The 22,870-nt window shown below is 40.3% G+C and overlaps 1 long non-coding RNA gene across 1 annotated transcript; it reads left to right on the forward strand.

Moving 5' to 3' along the window:
* The first annotated feature begins 3,635 nt into the window (after positions 1-3,635).
* Positions 3,636-20,573, forward strand: LOC127556003 (uncharacterized). Its single transcript, XR_007952330.1, has 2 exons — positions 3,636-4,823; positions 20,245-20,573. It is a non-coding gene; the product is annotated as an uncharacterized LOC127556003 (long non-coding RNA).
* Positions 20,574-22,870: the final 2,297 nt, after the last annotated feature.

Consider the following 22,870-nt stretch of genomic DNA (forward strand, 5'->3'; position numbering starts at 1 on the left):
CTAATGCAAAGTCCCCAACTAGGAATTAAGACTGGAGATATGAGTAAACAAAAGAAGAAACAGAATGCGATAAATAAATACTATGGGTCAAGAGATCACCAGAAGTATGTTTGGTCAGAAGTGAGTGACTCCTTCCCAACTAAACAAACTGGCACATATTATGGAATACTACTGGGCTATAAAAAGGGATGAATAAGAAGAATACAGAGGAACATGAGAAATTTTCCAGGAAATGATAGAGAAGTAAGTAGAGACAAGAAAATACCACACACAGTAACTACAATAATGGAAAATGGAAAAAACAGAAACCATCAAATAACTGAAATGAAGATTATAAGATCACAAAGAACAAGCTTGGTACTAAAGAAGGGATTTGAGAAGACAACTTCCCCAACTCTTCATAAGATGTAGTGTCCATGGTTGTGGAATCATTGCATACCTTGTTACATTCACCATTACCACCCCCCCAACCTCTCCCCCCCCAACACAATGTATTTGAGTAGTTTTGCTTAAAAAAAATGTTTTTCATTGTCCTCTTTTTCTTTTATTTAAAAAAAAATTTTTTTTTTTGCTTTTAGGGATGATTCTCTCTAAGGAAAGAAGAAATACAGAAGAAAATTTGAATGATATAAAACCAAATGATAGCATTAAAAACTCATTTTAGAAAGAAAGTTGTAGAAACTCAGAAAAAAAAGTCAAAAGGACTCCAAGAATGGCTAGAAGAAATACAACAAAAGATGAAAAATGGAATTATAAATGAAATATGAGCTTTGCCAGAAAGAAGTAGAAGGAATACAACTTAGACCAGAGCTTCTTAAACCTTTTCACCTGATAAAATTTTTATGTGACCTTGGATATAAATTTATATAAAATAGATACACAAATCAAACATTTACTGATAATAAATAGTAAGGAAATTTATTTTAAAGCAATTTTTTGTTATACATATAATTTTACCATTTATTAAAGACAAAAAAGTTTTCATACTAATGAAGGATGCGCTTGTTTATCTTTGTATAAAGAATTAAATTGTGGCAGAATAGTTGATATTATTTTACTGTTGCCAAATTTTTCACAACCCCCCACATTCAGTTATGTGACTTCATATGGGGTTAAGACCCACTGTTTAAGAAACTTTGGCTCAGAATAAAAATTGAAAAACTTTATCCAGGTAGAGGATTGGAACAAACAGAAATCAAAGAGTCTATGTGAGACCAAGAAATATTTGAACAAAATCAAAAGACTGAGAAAACACAAGAAAATGTAAGTTGTCTACTATTAACCTAGAAATAGGTGAAGAAAAAGAAAACTTAAAAATACTTAACCCTTGTCAACAGCCTTCCTCTACCATCCTAAAGACTTATAGGTCTTTCCATTAGCTTCAAAGCTAAAATTTTCTCTCTTTCATCTTTTCCAATTTGATTATGAGCTCTTTAAGAACAGAGGCTGTCTCCCATCTATTTGTATTCCCAATATGAGATCAGATACCACCTGTGATACTATTCACATAGCAAGGTTAAATGGGATCTGTAACATACCAAAAAACTCAAAAGACATAATTTCCAGGTAATTAATCATTTCATTAATTATGGCTAACAAATAATAATTAATATAAAAAATAAAATAAATAAATAAAATGATAAATAATAAAAATAAAAGAATTGGTTGTGTGGCTGTCTCTTGTGAACCAAAGACTCTTCCTGGAGGCCTCAATCCTTATATGCTCTGGAAGAGTGGATATTCTTGACAGATAGTATTCAGCTCTGATTGGTTAAAAATTAATGAGAATGAATATTATAATGAAAGGTAGACCCATTGTAATGAGGGACTAGGGATGTGACTTTTACTCTCACACCACTCCAAGCCTTGGTCAGTCTTGACAAAGGATCTCCCTTCCTTCCACTGAAGCCTGAATAGAACACAATGGACTGGCATACACTTGCACTAAAATCTCTTTACTTTTTGATGAGACCTAAACTTTCCCATTTGGATGATGTCTGAACAAGATTGAGGAAAATAATAAATTCAGTATCAGTATCAGCCCTAATTTTCTGATGCTGATTTGATCTTGTAGAGAATGAGGTAATAGGAGGGGAAAGAGTCTTAGTCCTAATTTAATAATTGGCTGATACTATAACAGCAATAATCATTTCTCTCAACTCTAGGGTCTCACACCCAAAAGCTATCCTGTCACTGGAATTATTCATTGTTATGGACTTTTACTCTCTATATCAATCTGGGCTATGGTTGGATAATGTATTCTCATTCTTGCAATCTTGAGCCACCACTCCCGTTCATTAAATGTTAATTATCTAATGAAATGGAGAAAACTTTCTCAGCAGTAATTATTTATTAATAATTAAAATATTTAAAATTACTGATTAGGTACAATTTATTTAACAGACATAAAGACATATATCACTCCACACCGTACCAGAAATTCACTTCTCTTCATTTGTCTATAGACTCAGTCTTAAGCTGTTCTACTCTCTCTAGACAACAATTCAAGAAAGCATCGATCCTTTCTTTTTAAATTTACTTTTATGGTCAGCATGGAGAAGAATTTCCAAAATATCCTGTATTTGCCAGATCCTCACAGACTTTCAGAAAATTCAATTTGTTAAGCTTCTTTCTAACAGTGTGTCACTTATGACTGTTCTGAAGAGGAAGGAAGTCCACATCACTGATGAGGTCCAATAAATTATGAAGGTGGAGGGTAGTCTGGAATTAATTCATAGCTCAAACCTTCTCCAAGTCAAGGGGCAAAGCTTTATGGTGATGCTTAACGATTGGGCAAAGTTCCTAGTGAACTAGAAATTAATAAGGGGAAAGTAGAACCTTTTATGGGAAAGGACCCAGAGCATAATGTGCTAATTACGCTAATTGTGTACAGCAGTAAATCAGTTGGTAGTAATGGCTGTCCTGTTTATAGAAGATAGCCTTGGGAGTTGACGTCTAGAGCTTAGCCTTCAAATTGTATAAAATAACAGTGGGTATCAGTACAAGATAGCTCTGTTTGTACAAGATAACTCTGCAGGGTCTGTTTGCTTCTCACTGTATCTAGTTTTAGATACTAGGTTACTACCAGGAACAGGGTCTTTTGCCGCACCCCTTCAGCATCTTTTGTCTCTCTGTATACTTCACAGATTCTTCATAGAGATTTGTGGATCATAGATAAAGCACACACACACGTACACTCTCCTCTCCCTCACTCCAAAGGGGAAATTTCTTCATATCAAGCAATTTTTCCACTGATTTTTTTAAACTGCTTTTCCCAACATTCTATTTTTAGCTCTTATCTGGTTTTAAAAGCTCTAGTAGCAGTCTCCGAAATCTCTGAGATAGATGCTAGAAACAGGGCTTACATCAGTGCTTGGCACACTGCACATAGTAAGAGAGTAATAAATGTATTTCTGTTTGTTCCAGCCCACTCTCCTCCTGTTCATCCATAGACATGTATTGATAGGCCAGTTTTATGGGCTGTCCCTCAAGCTGTATAAGGACTGTTTGGACAACAAGTACACTTCATTTATTTTTCTGGGTAGATTCTCTTTTGAGTCAAGTCAATAAGTATTAATTAGTTAGTGTTCTAGGTTCTGTACTATAAATTTGGGTAATTATGGCTCTCACTTAGGAGACTCAAATACGGATGCAATCAAGCAGACGTCATTCACAAAAAGCTGACGTTTATCCAGAACTTTAAGATTTACAAAGCACTCTACATATATCATCTATTTGGACAACTGATGGCTGTTGGTGACCTTTGGACATTTTATCTGCGGAAAAAGGGATTGTGTACATCTCTACATCATAGATTCAGAGCGGGAAGAAATCCTTAGAGGTCATGGAGCTCCCCCTCACCCCCTCATCCTCCCACCCCCCCAATTTTACAGGGGAGGAAACTGAGGCACAGAGATTAAGTGACTTGTTCAGGGTCACAGGTTATCTGTTTGTCCTTCGTTCTCAGAGGACCATGACCTCAAGGAGGTGATGTTATGCCTTGCAGGTGGGGGAGGACAGTTCAAGGTCACCAGGGTCTCCCTTGCGGCCATCTGGGGCCAGTGACAAGATAGCGATCAGGACGCCTGGAGATGGCCCTGGATGCTGTAGGAGACCTTGACCTTTTTAAGCTCAGGCTCACACAGTGTTTGAAGGAGGATTTGAACTTAGATCATCGCAGCTGACTCTCAAGAAGGAGGGGTGAATGCAGGTGGAGAGAAACTGGAGAAAGGAGGCGGGCCGGTAGCTTATCCGACTCCTTCGCCCCGCCCCCTGGGCGGAGTCTAAGGCAATACCCTGCGTCAGCTAGAACGCCTTTCTCACTAAGACCCGCCCCCAAGATCTTTGGCTAATCATCGCACAGGGGCCGGGCACCAGTGGGTGACGTCATCCTGACGCGCTACTCCACGGCGACCATCTTTATTCCTGGTGGCCGCTATTTGAGGCCTGCGACGGTACTTCTACTTGAGTTGCTGGGCGAGCCGCCACCGCAGCACCGACTCTACGTCATCAGGGGAGGCGGCGCTCGCTGCAAAAGGCTAAGGGCGAAAGGGAGAGGGAAGCTGGTGCAGGGGAAGGCCCCGGAAGTGGGAGTTCCGCTTGACTGAGGGGTGGGGCCAAAAAATCTGTTTACGACCGGCTGGTTGTTTTTCGCAGGCTCTGTTTTGATCTGGCGCATGCGTACTTACAGCTTCCCAAGGACCAACTCCGGAGGGGGGCGGGCCGTTGCTATGGTGATGGATGCTCTCGAAATTCCCTGGGGATCCGCGTGCTGATCTCGGATGCTGCTCGTGGGCTGGACATTCAAGGAGGGATGGTAACAGGTAAGACAAATAAACGCGGTAAGGAAAGTCAGGAGAAAATGAGGGAGCTAGCTCCTTCCCACGTGCCGAAACGAGGTCCGTTCCATCTGCAGACGGTCCCTGGGCTTATTTGCATATCGTTTGCATAGCGTTGGAAGTATTCCCAGGCTGTTGCGTGCGGGGGCTGCTGAGGCAGTGAGCTTCTGGGGACCAGCCCCTTCCAGCAACGCCCAGCCTGGCCCTAGGACCGTTCTGCAGACAGTAACTACTGAAGTCGGAGACGGAGCGTTGTATATAATAAACCAGCTTCGAACATAGTCTAAGGGAAAATAATGTATCTGATAAAAGAAGCCTGGAAAGGAGTATTGGAGCCAGGTTGTAAAGATAAATGCCAAGCGAAAGATTTCATATTCGATCCTAGAGACAATAGGCTAATCCCAGAGCTAACAATTTGTTGTTCAGAATCTTTGTGACTTCTTTTGGGGGTTCTTGGTAAAAATACTGCACCGGTTTGTCTTTCCTTCTCTGGCACATTTTACTAGATGAGGAAATTAAGGAAAACAGGATTAAATGAGTTGCGCAGGTTCAAAAGGAGACCCCCCCAAAAAAAAGGGATGGGGTTGCAGACCAGTATTGGGAAGAGTCTCAAAAGAATCTGCAGGCTTGAAGGCTTGAATCCATCTCCAAGTCAAGGGGCAAAGTTTATTGTAATTATAATGCCAATTGAAACGGGCTAAGTTCCAAAAGAACTTAGCAAAGAACCAGGAACGAACAGAGAAATGTATAGGAAAAGAAAGAGGGATCCAGTTCTTCAGGTCATCAGATGCTAATTTTGTGGCTTAGAGTTAGAATTGAGGAGTAGTCTGGAATTCAGCTCATTATTGAATTTTATGGGTTAGAGGTGGGGTTGAGGAGTAATCTGCTAGGCACCTCACCCTTTGTCTCAGAAACTCTGTTTTCACTGACCAACAGATTGTTATCTGGCAGTCAGCAATGTTTGTAGGACTATATTATATTCCTAAAGCCGGGAGACTTGACATTGACAAACAGATTGTTAGAATAATAGCACTCCTAAAGTCCTGGGGCCTCAGGGTTACTGCTACATCTTCCCTGAAGACTAGGAGAAGAAATATATAAACTATATTGTTATATTTGGAAGGCCAGGAGACTTTAGGATCATTGACAGACAGTTTGTTAGAACAGTAGCATTCTGAGATCAAGGCACCTCAGGATTACTGCTACATTTTCCTCAGAAGCTACACCCTATCACAGGGTCACTGGTAGTAAATATCTATAGTCAAATATGAATTTAGGTCTTTCTGCCCAGGTTCTGCACTCTAACCATTGTAGCACCTCACTACTCTTGAATAGGGAACTTCGGGAAGTTATTAAGGAGGGCAATGACATGATCAGATCTGTGCTTTACAAAGATCACTTTGACGACTGTTTTGTAGAATGGATGCAGGGATCCTCAAACTATGGCCCGCGGATCAGATGCAGCAGCTGAGGACGTTTATCCCCCTCACCCAGGGCTATAAAGTTTCTTTATTTAAAACCCACAAAACAAAGTTTTTGTTTTTACTATAGTCCGGCCCTCCAACAGTCTCAGGGACAATGAACTGGCCCCCTATTTTAAAAGTTTGAGGACCCCTGGTAGAGAAAGGAAGAGGGTTGAGGTGTAGAGAATGATTAAGAAATTATTGCAATAATCCCCAGGAGAGAAGGCAAGAGCCTGATATGTGCAGAAAAGGACAGTAAGAGATCCAGTGGAGAATGGTGGTGACTGGAAGAATGGGAGTGAATTTGATAGAAATTGAGCTGTTGGGAGAAGGGGGTTTGAGGGAAAAAAGGTAATAAGTTCTGCTTTGTGCCTTTTAAATTTGAAGCAGCACAGACTCAGACACTCCCTTTTCCCAAACCCTACTAAATTTATTTCTGAGTATGAGATAGATGTCATTAAAAGAGATCTCAAGAGAGACCCTGTGGCTGAATATAGAGCTCTTGGAGGCATCTCTAGAGAGATAATTGAATCCATGGAGCTGATGAGAAAAGGGAAGAAGGCCCAGGCCAGTCTTGAGGGACACCCACTGCTGGGAGATGATGTGAGTAGAAACCATAATTGAGAAGATGATGTCAGAAAGAGCAGCCACCTGTGCCAGAATTAATACTGTGTGGAAGGCACTCAGACCTCAAGCTTTAACATGTCCCAAAAGAGAGAAGAGAAACCACGGTATTCTAATAAAACAAAATCAAACCAAAAAAAAAAGTGACAAATGAGACATCAGCAACTACCCGCTTACTATGTCAACTTCCTATTTCTCTAAAACAAGGGTGGGGAACATCTGTCTGAATGCGAAATCATCTGATCTGGCCCACAAAGTGGACCACAGGTGATAACAATTTCCCACTGCTTGAATTCTTTAAATTGAAAATCTTAAATGGGCCACAAATGATGTTATAAATATCCAAATGGCCCTTGGTAGAAAAGGTTCCCCACCCCGGTTCTAAAACTTTTCTGAGAGTGGACGGTCTATTTGCTTGGAATGTCCTTGCTGCAAACAAGAGAGGGGGAGAAAGAAGAGTTTTTTGCAGATATTTCTACATGGCTTGTGCTATAGAGACAAAAACCCTCCAATTGCAAGCTTCCTGGCTCCCTCTGTAACACCAGAGAAACTGAGGCAGAAGGAGATTGGTTTTTAATGTAGAGAGTTTAATCTAGCTGATCAAATGGGACTCATATCCAAAGCATTTGGCACAGATAAACTGAGGCAGGAAACTTACAAGGTTTTAGCTAACTAGGGTTTACAAACAGAATACATAACCTAAGTTTACAATCTTATAGGGGAAACAAAGTCAGATAAGGGAGGTAAGGATGGGGAGGGAAGGGTCACACAGCCATAATTACAGGAAAGAATCATAACTTAATCCTGACAGAATATGGGTCAAGATAAGAAGGGCAAGAGCAGGAGACAGCAAGGTGAGAGGCAATAATCAAAAGGAGGGGGAATTATCCTAGCAAGCACTGAGATAATGTACCTGGAGTTTATGACACAATGGTATGGAAAGGTGGTCAGAGCTCCAAGGTGTTTCCTGACTCAATTCTCCCAGTCCTAATGGCAAGGAAGGGGGGTGGTGGTGATAATTTTTTTATTCAGAACATAACACCTCCTCCAGTGTAAGTATCCTTCCCCAAATTACTTTGTGTTCATTTTGTACATGGTCTACACTGGTAGAATACAAGTTCCTTGAGGGGAAGGACTGTTTTATCTCTGTATTACCAAGCATGGTGATTGACATATAGTAGACATTTAATAAATGCTTAATGATTACCAGACTGACTGTTGATAATAAACATTTGCATTGTAGCACAACTGTACACTTAAAGGCTCCTCTCCAGCTGGAAGGGTACTTTGCACATGTTAAAATATTAAGATCCAGAAGTTCCATGATAGATGCTGTGAGCAAGCTATACAATTGTAATTCCATATAGGGACAAGGATTTAAAGAAAGGTCACATCAGCTGACGATTCTGTTGTATAACACAAGATAGTGATCCGCTGAACTAAGAAACTGATAAAAATCACTCCCAAACGAGAAGTGGAATAAAGGTAATTACAAGCACTGAGTGCACATGTTTAATGAGTTAATTAATATTAACTTCTTCCCAAGGGAGGAGTTTTCTGCCATTTTTGACCGTGTATGATGAGGAACGGGAAACATGCAATGGGAGGACCAAGAAATCTGCTAATTTCTTCATCCCCAGCCAAGTGTGAGAACAGGGGAGAGACTTTAAGTTTCAGGATAGGAAATAAAAGGAAATTCCCACATCTATAAGTGTAGATCTTCCAAGGACTGCCCCTGATAAACTAACTTACTTTATACACTCCCGAGTCCCTTATATCTTTGCAGCATATTTATAACAATGCTATTGTATTGAGTGATCCTATAAGTACCAGAATGAAGGGGGAGGAAGATAAGGGTCCATACATTCTTGTGAGCAAGTTGGAATTATGTGAGAAAAATCACTGAATGTCTAATAATAATTTTTTTCTACTCTCATCTCCTACCTCCAGGCCTTTGTATTGACCATACCCTGTGCTAAGAGTGCTCTGTTCTCTTGGTGTTGGCAAAAGGAAGGGCCGTGGCTTCATCTGAGACAGGAGTGCAAGAGATGGTGGGGGATGATGCTTGAATGATGTGAGATGAGGGGGAAGGGAGAGAAGAAATGCCTCCATTTTTTCCCCAATGAAATATGAGACAAGGTTCTTGGCCGAAAAATGTCCGGGGAGAGGGTGCCTCCAAGAAGCTTGAGGAAAAATAAGGTTTGGACCAGTCATTGTGGGGAGTGGGAGAGCAAGCTGATTATGGAGGAACAGAATTCATGCCTTGCTACAATGAGGGTGCAGTTGAGATTAGAGAATATAAATTTGCTATTGGTTCCATCTATGTATGTCAGCTTTCTGATCACAAGATAAAAGGCTGAAGAGAGGGAGCAATCTCACATCACGGGATCATGGGACTAAGATACAGACTTGATTGGGATCTTCGAAGCACTTTATTTTTTTCAACTTTTTAAAAAACTGTTTTCCCCAGTTACATGTAAAACAATGTTTTTACATTGGTTTTTAAAACTTTGAGTTCCAGATTCTCTCCCTTCCTCTCCTCCTCCCCTCACTGAGAAGGCACTTGTGAAGTTACATAAAACAGTTCCATAAAAGTTATGTTCGAAAGAAAATGTAGATTTCTCCTTCTTCCCCCCAAAAAATCCTCAAGGAAAAAATAGTGGGAAAAAAGGCATGCAAAGTATTTTATAGATGAGGTCACTGAGATCTAGGAGTTGCTGTCATTTGCTCAAGGTCACAGGGAAACAGAGTCAGTGACAGTCAAATTCAAACCTGGTTCCCTGGATCCAAACCTAAGAGTCTTTCCACTGAGCTTCTTGTTACTTTACTTGCTTCTTGTCTTGCCAGATCAGATTTAAGAGAGGAGAGGAACCCTGGGTATCCCAGAGGAGTTTGGACAATTGTATGGTTCTGAACACTGGTGTGCAGTAAGTTTTTGCTGATTCAGCAGGAGTTGGATTGGCTTGCATCCTATGGAACATATATATATATGTGGAGATGACCCGCGTAGGCTGTCTGATGGAATGAATGCAGAGCTCTTCTGGAAACTTTTGGGGAGCTCCATCCTGAAAGCATTGGCGCTTTGGGGTGAGGCCGTAAACCTGGGACCGCTGCTCCCCCCCAGAGCTGCAGTGGAGGGTGCTCAATCAGCAGCAAGTTTGCATCTCCCAGGGGTGGGGCAGAAGCCTCATGACTGCTAGGCCAGCTGTAATTAGGTTGGGGCTTCCTCCTCTTTATTGTCTCTTTCCTGGGTCGGTGCGTGATCCCCGGATGGTGATTTTCAGCTCGGAAGGTTGCTGGGTGCGGTCCCCCCAGGACTGACCCTGCTCTGTGCTTGGTGGCCAGAGTTAAGACCTCCCCCTAGTGGAGAGCGAGGGATGAGCGCTCCAGTCCCGGGAACTGGCCAGGGTGGGTACAGAAGCTCCTCCACCTCTGGCTCTTGTCTCGGGTTCACTGTGCTTTTCTACAATCTGATTTCTTGCCTTCCGTGGAAGTGGGATATGGGGGAAAGACCCAGCTTGGAGTCAGATCCAGGCTTTGCCCTTTATTAAATAAACCATTTAACTTTCCTGAGCCTCATCTGTCAGATGATAATACCCATAATACCCACTGCACAGGGCTTTTGCAAGGGTAAAATGAGATACCCGGCCTGAAGTGAATGTATGTACTGAGGCAGCATGGTGGAAAGGGTGCTGGTTTAGAATTCTCCTTTTTCCATCTATTAACTGGATAACTCACTTGAGACCTTTCGGGGTCTCATATTCCTAATTCATAAATTGGAGGTGAGGGAGGGGGCGGGGTAGATGCAGCCGTCTCTGCTGCCCCTCCCAGCTCCTAAATATCCATTCCTTTGTTCCCGTGATCTGTCATAATTTTCACATTTTAGCTCTCTGTCCTGCTGCCAGGAAGCCTGTCTGGAAAGCTGGGGAGGTTGAGCCACCCTTCTTTGTCCTCTACTTGAATTTTCCCTAAGAAGCCCATGAGGTATTTGTATTCTAATCCTGGTGCTTTCTTGCATGTTTGGACAGGGACTTTCATCATTTTCTTGGCCATCTTTAAGCCCGGAGAGCAAGAGACAAGCAAGCTGGAACTGGGATAAATTTCCTAATTTGCTCCTTGGAAAGCTCTTTCATTGTCATTCTCTCCCAGAACCTCCTCTCCTCAGTTGCTATACAATATATTCCCACTGATTGCACCCAGGATAAATTGTCTTTATCCATTTCTTGGAGCAGTGAGATCCCAGAGAGATCATTTTGCCAATATTCTTGCACTGCGCTTCCTGGGAATCATTCATGTTAAGGGGTGGCTGTGACTGGGAGGTGGGGGCTGGGAGAAGTGCTAGTGGGGGTGGACTGGGAAGAGAGAGGTATTGATGGAGGGCAGTAGTAGTACCACACGACAAGGGGAGGGGATGTTCTGAATGGGTCCGCTCAGCAGCCTGTGCTGGAGAAGGAAAACCTTTGAATTCTGCTGGGAGAGCAAGGGCTCTTCTAAACAGAGGAGCCCCATCCAGAATACAGATGCTCACAGCTGGGCTCTGTTGATTGTTCCTGCGTGAGAAAGAACCAGCCTCCTGTGGGCCGCCGTTTTAGGCAGACAGGCGGCTCTGCCAGGAGGATCAGACCTGTTTGCCAGTCTACATCAGCCTCTTCTGTTTGTAGCACCGAAGAGGGTTTTCTGTGGTTGACTTAACAGGGAGCACATGGGATCCAACATGGAAACGTGTGTTCATTTCCAAGAGAAATACAGAAGGTCATAGGATGCTGTGTTCTGCATCCAGCATTCCCACCCGACTCGCATTTCTTTAGCACAATCAGACTGTATGGCACATGAGTTCTGTGAGCCTGGTCAAGACACTTCACCCCTGGTTATCTGAGTTTCCTCAATGCCAAAACAGGGGGAATAATAACACTGCATTCCCAGGGTGGTTGTGTGTGTGGCTCAAAGGAGATAGCACAGAAAACCATTTGGAGATTTATTATTATTTTTTTTTACTGAGACAATTGGGGTTAAGTGACTTGCCCAAGGTCCCACAGCTAGGAAGTGTTAAGTGTGTGAGGTCACATTTGAACTCAGGTCCTCCTGACTCCAGGGCTGGTGCTCCATCCACTGAACCTCCTAGCTGCCCCCACCATTTGGAGATTTAAAATCATCATATCAGTGCTTGTGAGGGTGATGTCATATGCTTGACTCTGTAGATGTCTCTAAGGATATGAAGACTGATAATAATAATAGAGGCAGCCCCTGTCCTGGAGAAGCTTATTATGTTCTACTGGCAGCTAGGGAATCTAGAGCACCTGAATTCAGATCTACCCTCAGATACTAAGCTGTGTGTCAAATTACAATATCATATCACCTTCCCCCCGTTGTGTTAAGAATGAAATTAGATATTCATAAAACACTTAGTATAGTGCCTGGCATATAATAGGTGCCAAATAAATGCTCATTCCTTTCTTCTCTCTTCCACTTGTAACATTTTCAGTCTCTGGGATTTTTTTATTGCAATTTCCACTCTATAGCAAGATGGGTCCCCAAAGCCTACCAACATTTTCCCCTTCAAGATTCTAGGGGGACTCTTGAGAGGTTCAGGTTATTTCTTCTAACGTCTTGGTTCAAGCTCCCATTCTGGTGCATCCTTTTCACTCTTGTTGTGATTGATTAGGGCCCAATATAATTTAACCCATGGATATCTTCTTCATATAGATAGCTTATTAACAGTTAACAATTAGTTTCTAATGTATAATGTCCCTGAAATTGGAGGCACCTTTTCTCTTCCTCAGTCCTTGGGAAGGATGATTCCAAATCAAAAAGGTGACTGTAAAACATTTCCACCAAGTCTACTCCCTGATGGATGGATTAAATGAATTACATTTTGCTCACAGGACACAGCATCTCAGAAGTCCAGTCAATGTACTTCTGGGTTGGCTCAAGCAGGTGGCTCCTCAAGACCTTGCTTCTGGTCTTTTCTTGTCTCTTCTAACTTTTCAGAGCTTACAAGTTCACAACCTAGACTGTGGAATACAATAAGAAAAATGAAATGGCCTCTGCTTGGCAAGACCATCAATTTAAAGTTCATTTCTTTTGTGTTCCTGGTTTTGTTACTGTGTAACTATGCAGAGTAGGTTCTGATCATTCGTTTTATTTCTTTTGCTATTGTTATGATTTCACCTGATATTTGCTGTTTGGTTATTTGATTTTCTGCCCTCTTTTTAATCACATTGGCTCAAGGTTGGTCCATTTTATTAGTCTTTTTAAGGAAAAGCTTTTAATTGGATTTATAATTTCCACAGGGGTTTGGGGAGATTTCCAGTTTATTTCATTTCATTTCTTTTCTTTTAAATTAGTCCAGGGTGTTTAATATAAGAGACTGGAGTTATCAAGTACACACTTTTGATTTTTCTTATTACTTTATTCAGACCAACTACCCTCCCCATGGGCTATTTTATTACCTCTATGGATATCTTTTGAATAAGGGAAAGAAGATTAAAATAGGGATAATGCTTGATTGTCACCATGGAAATGGATGTTAGCCAGTTTTCATTAGCAAAATCCAAGTACACAAGCAACAGCAACTTGTTTATGAACTTGAGAGCTTCCTTGGTCAACCTCTGAGTGAGATTTTCATAAGACATTGGCTGCTGGACAAACTCATGATTCCTCATCAAAATGCACTTTAAAGGTTGGAAAAAATGAAGGAATCAGGCTGAATCCAATTATGGTGGCTGCTAATAAAAGACAAGAAAAGAATACCCAGTGAGGACACCCAAACAGGCCAAGGCGTCTGAGTGCCTCTAAGTCACAAAAGACCAACAATTTGCAGGAGAGTGAAAATGAACATGGAAATCCCTGTGGTGAACACAGTGCCTCTTTCAAATTGGTCACTGGCAGTTCATAAAATGGTCAAAACCATAACTTAAAATATGGTGACAGAATTCATCTCTGCTGTTATGGTTTATCCCAAGCAACCACTTTCATATTGGAGTTGAAGCCTTGATTCTCCAAAAGCTTGGCGAAAATGATTTCATTTGTAGGCGGTCTACCTGAAGAAGCCAAAAATAAGCACATTTCAACCTTAGAGCATAAAGCCATCCCTGATCAGACAGGGTAAGGACCTGTCAGGAAAGCAACTCTATTTATTGTACACAATTTGGAGGTGCAGCTAAGTGCTGAGTGAATTTCACTCCCCCTTTGTCTATTTTGCAATATTAGGAGTTCTTAATGTTATATTTGCATAGCATCCAAGATCTCTAATGCCAAAGTCATCTGTCATTGTTAGAAGAAGGTTGGGCATTGAAACTGCATCACTATTGATGCTGTCATAGAATATCATCAGGGGAAAAACATCTTCATTTTCTGGTAAATGGCAGGTCAAGAGCAGAGAACTCTCCTGGTAGAAAAAATCTTCTTGTGGACCCAATTGAGGGAAGCTCCTTGTTAAGAATCTAGAGTTAATGGCTCGGATCCCTTCATGGTTAGCCTTAGCTATGATATTTTAAAAGGTTCAAGAAACATAGATTTGGGGTAATTTAAAAATTTTACCAACAGGGTCAACAGGTTATTAATAAAGGGAAGATTATTGGGCATCTCTCTAAGATTAAAAACAGTTTATTTCTTTTTTCTTTTCTAATTTTTAATATCTTTTCTTTTGTGATTACATTGTTGTTGTTTGGTTGTGTCTGACTCTTCATGACCCCAAGAATCATAGCAAACAGATACTTCTATCTTCTACTATCTCTCAAAGTCTGTTCAAGCTCATATTCATTGCTTTTATGACACTATTTATCCACCTCATTTTCTCCCATTCCCTTTTCATTTTGCCTTCAATCTTTTCCGTCATCTGGGGATTTTCCAATGAGTCCCATCATTTCATTATGTGGTCAAAGTATTTAAGCTTCAGTTTCAATATTTGCAAATAGCCTTAATTAATTTAAGTATTGGCTGATTTGATCTCTTTGCTGTCCAAGGGATTCCCAAAAGTGTTCTCCAGTGATATAATTTGAAAGGGTTGATTCTTTAGTGTTCAGCTTTCCTTACGGTACAACTCTTATAGCCATGCATTGCTACTGGAAAAACCATAGTTTTGATTGTAGGCCTTTGGGGGCAAGATGATCTAGCTGCGTTTTAGCGTACTGTTCAGATTTGCCACATTTGACTTCCAAAGAGCAAAAATCTTTTAATTTCATAGCTGCAGTCACTGTCTGCATTGATCTCTAAGCCCGAGAATACAAACTCTGACATTGCTTCCATTTCTTCTCCCTCCATTTGGTAGGAAGTGATGGGACTAATTACCAAGATCTTCATTTTTTAAATGTTAGTCTTCAAGCCAACTTTTATACTCTCCTCTTTCACCCTCCTCAAGAAGCTTCCTAATTCTTTTTCACCTTCTGCCATCAGAGTGGTATCTACTGCATCTCTGAGATTGTTGATATTTCTTTTGGCAACCTTAATTTCAGCTTTTGATTCATCCAACTTGGCATTTCACATGATGTACTCTCTCATATAAGTTAAATAAATAAGGTGATAAAACACAGCTTTGTCATAACTCTTTTCCCAATCTTAAAACAAACAGTTGTTCCACATTTGGTTCTAACTGTTGCTTTTTGACCCATATAGAAGTTCCTCAGGAGACAAACAAGATGATTCAGCTCTTCCATCTCTTTGAGAACTTGCCATATTTTGATGTGATCCGCACAATCAAAAATTTTAGTGTATTCAATAAAGCAAAAGATGTTTTTTTCTGGAACTCCCTTGCTTTCTCCATAGAGCAGCAAATGTTGGCAATTTGGTCTCTGGTTCTTCTGCCTCTTTGAAAACCAGCTTGCTCTTCTGGTAATTTTGGATTCACATGTTGCTGAAGCCTAAATCGCAGGCTCTTAAACATAACCTTGCTAGTGTGTGAAATAAGGGCAACTCTTTGGTAATTTGAGCATTCCTTATCATTGCCTTTCTTTAGGATTAAGATGAAAATCTTTTTGAATCCAGTGGCCACTTGAATTTTCCAAATTTCCTGCTATATTGAGTGCAGAATTTTAATAGCAGCATCCTTTTTTTGGATTTTAAATCTCTCAGCTAGAATTCTATCATTTTCTCTAGCCCTTTGTTAGCAATACTTCCTAAGGCCCATTTAACTTTATTCTCTAAGATATCTGGCTCACACCAACATGGTCATGTTAACATCTTTCTTGGTTACTGGTGATGATAACATCTTTCTTATATAGTTCTTTTGTGTATTCTTGCCACCTCTTCTTAATCTCTTCTGCTTCCAGAAAGTCCCTACAATTTTTGTCTTTTATCATGTCTATTTTTTCATGAAACGTTCCCTTGATATCTCTAATTTTCTTGAAGAGATCTCTTGTCCCTTCCATCCCATTGTTTTGTTCTATTACTTAGCATTGGTCATTTAATAAAATCTTATTTCTCCTTGCTATTCACTGGAATTCTATGTTCAGTTGGGTAGCTCTTTCCCTTCCTCTTTTACTTATATCTTCTTTTCTTTGGCTGTTTGTAAGCCTCGTCAGACAACCATTTTGCTTTCTTGCTCTTCTTTTTCTTTGGAATAGTTTTGTTTCTGTCTCCTATATCATATTGTGAACCTTTCTCAATATTTTTTCAGGCATTTTAGTTACCACATTTAATCCCTTAAATCTGTCACCTTCACTTCATATTCATATTATTTGGGTCATGCCTTTATGGTGTGATGATTTTTCTTTCTTGAATTTTTCAGCAGGAAGCTTATGATGTGAGCCACAGTCAGCTCTATGTCTTGTTTTAACTGATTGTCCAGAGTTTTTCCATCTTTGATCACAAAATATACAATCAATCTTATTTTTTTATTGACCATCTGGTGATGTCCATGTAATCAAGTCACCTTGTAGATTGTTGAAAGAGTGTTGGTTATGATCAGTGGGTTATCTTGGTGAAAACCTATAGTCTTTGCCCTGCTTCATCTTTTAGATTATATTCCAATTCTGCTTCTCTTGCTCTTTTATTGACTATAAAAGGCTACTCCATTTCTTCGAAGCAATTTTTGCTCACAGTAATATATATAATGGTCACTTGAACTAAATTCAACCATTCCCATCCATTTAAGTTCACTGACACCCAGGATGTAGATGTTCAGTTTAGGTAATCCACATTCAGCTTACCTTGGTTCACAGATCTTATATTCCAACTTTTGATGTAATATCGCTCTTTACAGCATTTGACATTCCATCACATCTCCAGACACATCAGCAGCTGATCTTCCTTTTGGCTTTAGTCCAGTTGTTTCATTCTTTCTGTAGCTACTTGTAATTGTCCTTTGCTCTTCCCCAGTGTCGGGTTGGATGCCTTTCAAGCTGAGGAGCTCATCTTCCGGTGTCATCTCTTTTATCATTTTACTATCGACCATGGGGTTTTCTTGGCAAAGATTCTGGAATAGTTTGACATTTCCTACTCCAGTGAATCACCTTTTGTCAGAACTCTTGCTTGTGACCTCTCTGCCTTGGATTCTTTGCTTTGCAAAGAATATCTCATAGTTTCAGTGAGTTACACAATCCCCTCTCTCATGACAAGGGGGTAATCAAGGGTGCTGTGGGGTGACGGTTGTATGTTATTATGTGTGATTTTTCTCCTTGAGTGTGTCTGTAGCTATGTCTAAGGAATTTGGACATGTTGTTTCATCATTATCTTTTCTTTCATATAATTATTCTTTTTTTGGTTTGTTCTTTAACCCTCTTACAATTTTGAATTTCATTGTTCAGCCTCCATTTGGGTGGATATAGAGCTGGAAAGGTAGACCTTTCCAGCTCTATATCCACCCAAATGGAGGCTGAACAATTAAATCCAATCTTCTGTTTTTACAAATGAGGAAATTGAGAAAGAGAGGTCAAAGGACTTGCCTAGGTGTCAGAGGCAGTATTCAAGTGCATGTCCCCAAAATCCAGAGATGGCATCATCTCCATTCAACCCTGAGGCTCAATTATGGTCAATTTGGTTAAATACAGTTACATATCTGCAATTTTGTGGTGTCCCATCATGTCAGCATCTCTGTTTTAGCGGTGCCGCCTTCGGCCAGTGTCTCACTTTACCACAAGCCCTCTTGGTGTCTGCCTTGACTTTCCAGTTCTAAGCCTCTTCCTCTCCCTTTGGTCCCTTCCCTCATCTCTTGTATCTTCACAGCATCTGAGAGAGTGAAGTTTCCACTTTGGTACACAAGGATCCCAAGTGGGCAGTGAGGGCTGCTAGATGCAGGGACTGTCCTCTGGAATGGGGCTCCCAATGTGGGGGAAGATCATGTGAATGGAAAAGTTTGTCTTCCATCTTGCCTTCTTCCAGGTTCTATGCTGCAGAAGTTAGATAAGCTTTTTACAATCCAGAACGGTCCATTTGTGTTCTCTTTGCTAGGATCCTCAGGTGTCTGGAATCTTTAGCATCTGTAAAACTCAAACATCCAGGAAGGCCACTGTCCCTCTGCAAAGATAGCTGTGCTCTTACTGAAGGATACCTGAGTTCCCTGAAAGTTTGTTGCTTTTTTACTCATTTATTTTACCCCCACTGCATAGGTCCTGCCTCCCTACAGATGTGAGGCTGAGGATCCCTAGCCTAACCAATCCCCCAGAAGGTTTGTAGTGCTAAGAGAATGTAAATGTTCACTTTTCAAAATCAAAGCAGGATCGCTAATATCAAACGTGATCTCAGTGTGAAATGAGCCCGGCAGGAGAACTCAGATGCCTCTTGATCTGACCATTTGATATAACTGTCTCCTCAGACCTCTCTAGCTATGGCCTTTCCCATACTATTCCACCTCACTCTCCCCTACTTAGGTCTATAAGAAACTGGCAGAGAGTGGTGGCAAAGCATGGTAAGGAAGCCACAAGAACCACCCTTCCCTGGCATGTGGGCCAAGCCCCTCCTCACACCATGCTTTTAGCTTCCTCCCAGGAGGCCTGATTTCCCAGCCAAGTGAGATCTTTGTGGCTGGGGATCAGTCTCTTTGCATTCTGTTCTCTTTCTGAAACCCACAGACGGTTACTCTATCATGGGAGGACAGACCTCTTTATAACCTCAAAACATTTTGGAGAATTCTCACCACACACTTCTAATAATCTCACGGTTCTTCAACACATGTTATCTTTCAGAGATTCTTAGTGTTTTTGAATGCGATTTTGATACTCAATTTAAAAGATGCAAGCAATTTCTGTATCACATACTGCTATTGAGTGACATGATAATTTTTATATGAATTATGCATTATGAAAAAAGTTTGGTTTGGTTGGTGGGGAGGAAAGAGTCATAGACGTGAGAAGTCTCTAATTGGCTTATTCTTGTGTGTGCTGGATGAAGCCTTAGCTTCTGTACTGTGTGGGAGTGTAGGCTGAGAGAAAGCATCATCAATTAAGAGTTAGGGACCTCAGAGGCCAGCTGGTTTACACCCCTCATTTTATAGATGAGGGAGATGAGACCCATGGAGCTTTTGCGACTTGCCTGTGATCACACCGGATGCACTGCACATTCACATATGTTCAGTCACACAGTCAAACTCTCACCATGGAGCCTGCTTTTTGATCTGTTGTGAACTAGATACCATCAGGCAAATATCACCATGGTTACAGATTGTTTACTTAAGTATTTGGTATCTGCTCTTCCTTACTTCCAGACTCAGTGTGCCTCCTAAGTGTTCCAGTTATCTGAGTGGTTTTCACTAGATATTTGGTGAGTTCATGGTTAAATTTCAGGGATTACTGCCATGGGGAGGCAAGCAGATGAATTCTAGTTTGATCGTAAAATAAGCGCTCGCGATAAGTCTTGAACCCTCTCATTGATTTGTATTTAGGACATTAAGTAAAGGGATGCATGGTTCTTATCCCATTCCAATTGTGGTTCCCAGGATATGGAGAGGAAAGAATAGCAGAATTGTTGTTTTTGTTTATTGGCAAATAAACCAGACAAAAAATTACCAAAAAAAAAAAAACCTGTTGGTGGTTTCTTTCAAAACCAGTAAAGATGGGATGTGCAAAGAAGGGATGTGTTAGAGCCAACTCCCAGAGAGCTGGTTGTTAAATGTTCAGTGTGATTAATTATTATTATTCTGGAAGTCCACAAATCCTACAAATTGAGGCTTGATTTATTGTTTTATTGTTTGTCTACATTTTAAAAAGTGATGGAGAAAATGTTAATAATGCAGATTCAACTTAAAAGTATGTCTTGTGCTCATTCCCTTCTATCCCTTAGAGAGCCATGTGTTAAATATTTGTCAATAAGTCACTGTTATAAAAGTATGAGATCTGACCAGAGATCCATTTCTTGGATTCACACATAGATCTTTTTTTGTCCCTCAGAAAACCAAGATAATACCAGTTCTGAGAAGGAGGAACACTTCTATCAAGATATATTCACAATGAAAAAGCAGTGCCAAGGCAATAGAATCCAAATCTTCGACAGATAACTTTTCCATGCAGAGGATGGATGTTTCACGGATAAAGCACAAAAGGAAATCTTAAATTGGTATATAAATTATGTGAGCACAATTTAGTTTGCTTAAAAAAAGTTAAAGGTATGATTCCTGTGAAAACAGTGGGTGGTAGACAAAAATTGGAGGCCATATGAAATCAGCACAAATAATATTTATAAGGTTTATACGGTATGAAATTAAAAAAAAAACAAACAAGACTTGTCTGGTTCTCTTAATATCACAGAATTGGAGAATCTAGTCTAATCTCCACATGAAAGGAATCCAGGAATTCCTACTGTTGCATAGCTGACAACCATCTTTGGAGACAGGGCGTTCCACTTTGGAACAGCTCTAATTGTTAGGAGGTTTTTCCTAATGTTGAGCCTAAATTTGCTTCTTTGCAATTTTCTCCTTTGCTGCTGATTGTTTGGCTCTCTGAGGCTAAATGGAATAAGTCTTTAGTCTTCCCTCCACATGACAGCCCTCCAAATACTTGAGGACACCGCTGATGTCTCTGAAGTCCTCCCATTTTCATCAGCTGTTCCTCATTCAGTGAGAACTCCAGGCCCTGCATCATCCTGGCTGTCTTTCTCTAACCATTTTTCAGTTCATCAATCTCCCTCTTCCACTCTGGTGCCCAGAATAGACTAAAGAACTAGAGAGAACGGCAGAGTACAAGCATTTTCTTCTTCCTAGAAGGCTGTGAAGCTCAAAAATCATTCGCCGTTTTTGTATATATTTTGAAAATAAAAAGCTATTATTTTATTTTATTTTTTCCTAAATTAGCTTTTTATTTTTTTAATTAAGGATTTTTATTTTCAAAATATATGCCAGGATAATTTTCAACTTTCACCCTTACCTTGTGTTCTAATTTTCCTTTTCCTTTATTCCCTCCCCTAGATAACAAGTGATCCAATATCTGTTAAACATGTGCAGTTTTTTTATATATATTTCCACAATTATTATGCTGCACATGAAAAATCAGATAAAAAGGGAAAATGAGAAAGAAAACAAAATGCAAGCAAACAACAAAAAGGATGAAAATACTATGTTGTGGTCCACATGCAGTTCTCACTGTCCACTCTGGGTGTAGATGAAAAAGATGTTATTTTTTTTAAAGTATAGGTTTTTATTTTCCAAAGTACATGTGAAGATAATTTTCAACATTCACCCTTGTGTTCCAAATTTTTCTCTCTCTTTCCCCTCCCCCAGCTCCCCTAGACAGCAAGTAATTGAATATAGGTTAAACATGTGCAATTCTTCTAAATATATTTCCATGTTTGTCATGCTGAACAATAAAAATCAGATCAAAAAGGAAAAAATGAGAGAGAAAAAAATAAGCAAGCAAAAAACAACAAAAAAGTGAAAATACTATGTTGTGATCCACATTCAGACCCCATGGTCTTCTCTTTGGATATAGATGGCTCTCTCCATCACAAATCTATTGGAATTGGCCTGAATCACCTCACTGTTGAAAGGAGCCAATTTGTCACAGTTGATCATCACATAATCTTGTTGTTGCCATGTACAATGATCTCCTGGTTCTGCTCGCTTCTCTCAGCATCAGTTCATGTCAGTCTCTCCAAACCTCTCTGAAATCAAACTCCTGATCGTTTCTTTTAGAACAATAATATTCCATAACGTTCATATCCCATCACTTATTCAACCCTTCCCCAATTGATGCGCATCTACTCCGTTTCCAGTTTCTTGCCACTACAAAAAGGGCTGCCTCAAACATTTTTGCACTTGTGGGTCCTGTTCCCTTTTTTATGATCTCTTTGGGATACAGATCCAGTAGAAACACTGCTGGATCAAAGAGTATGCACAATTTGATAACTTTTTGAGCACATTTCCAAATTGCTCTCCAGAATGGTTGGATCAATTCACAATTTCACCAACAATGCATCAGTGTCCCAGTTTTCCCACATCTCTTCCAGCATTTATCATTATCTTTTCCTATCATTTTAGCCAATCTGGGAGGTGTGAAGTAGTACCTCAGAGTTGTCTTAATTTACATTTCTCTAATCACTCATTACCTCTTTTGGCAACTGACTCCTAACAAGCTTCCAGCCCACTAAAACTCCCAGCTTTTTCAGAACAGCTGTTGGCTAATCATCCCTCTCCCATTCTGTGCTTGTGAAATGGTGAAATTGTGTATGGGCACAAGAATAGAACTTGACATGTATCCCTCCTGAACTCTATTTTGTTATGTTTAAACCAATTTTCTTCTTTATGTAAATCTTCTTGGACCCTTAGTTTTAATCGAGCATATTATCCACCCCCTCCCAGGTTGGAGTCCTCTGCTCATTTGGTCAGTGTGCCATCTTTGTTTTTATCCAAGTCATTAACCAAAATGCAAAGTACAGACCCCTGCAGCACTCTACTGGAGATCTCTGACTGCACTGAAGCTGAACTCTTAACATTTATTCTTTGAGTCCAGTCATTCAAGTCCTTCTGAATTCATCTGATTGTCTACTCCAATTCTCTCCTTCTCAATAAAAATAATACAAAAC

Source organism: Antechinus flavipes, chromosome 3 (genome assembly GCF_016432865.1).
Source record: "Antechinus flavipes isolate AdamAnt ecotype Samford, QLD, Australia chromosome 3, AdamAnt_v2, whole genome shotgun sequence".
NCBI classification, from domain to species: Eukaryota; Metazoa; Chordata; class Mammalia; order Dasyuromorphia; family Dasyuridae; genus Antechinus; species Antechinus flavipes.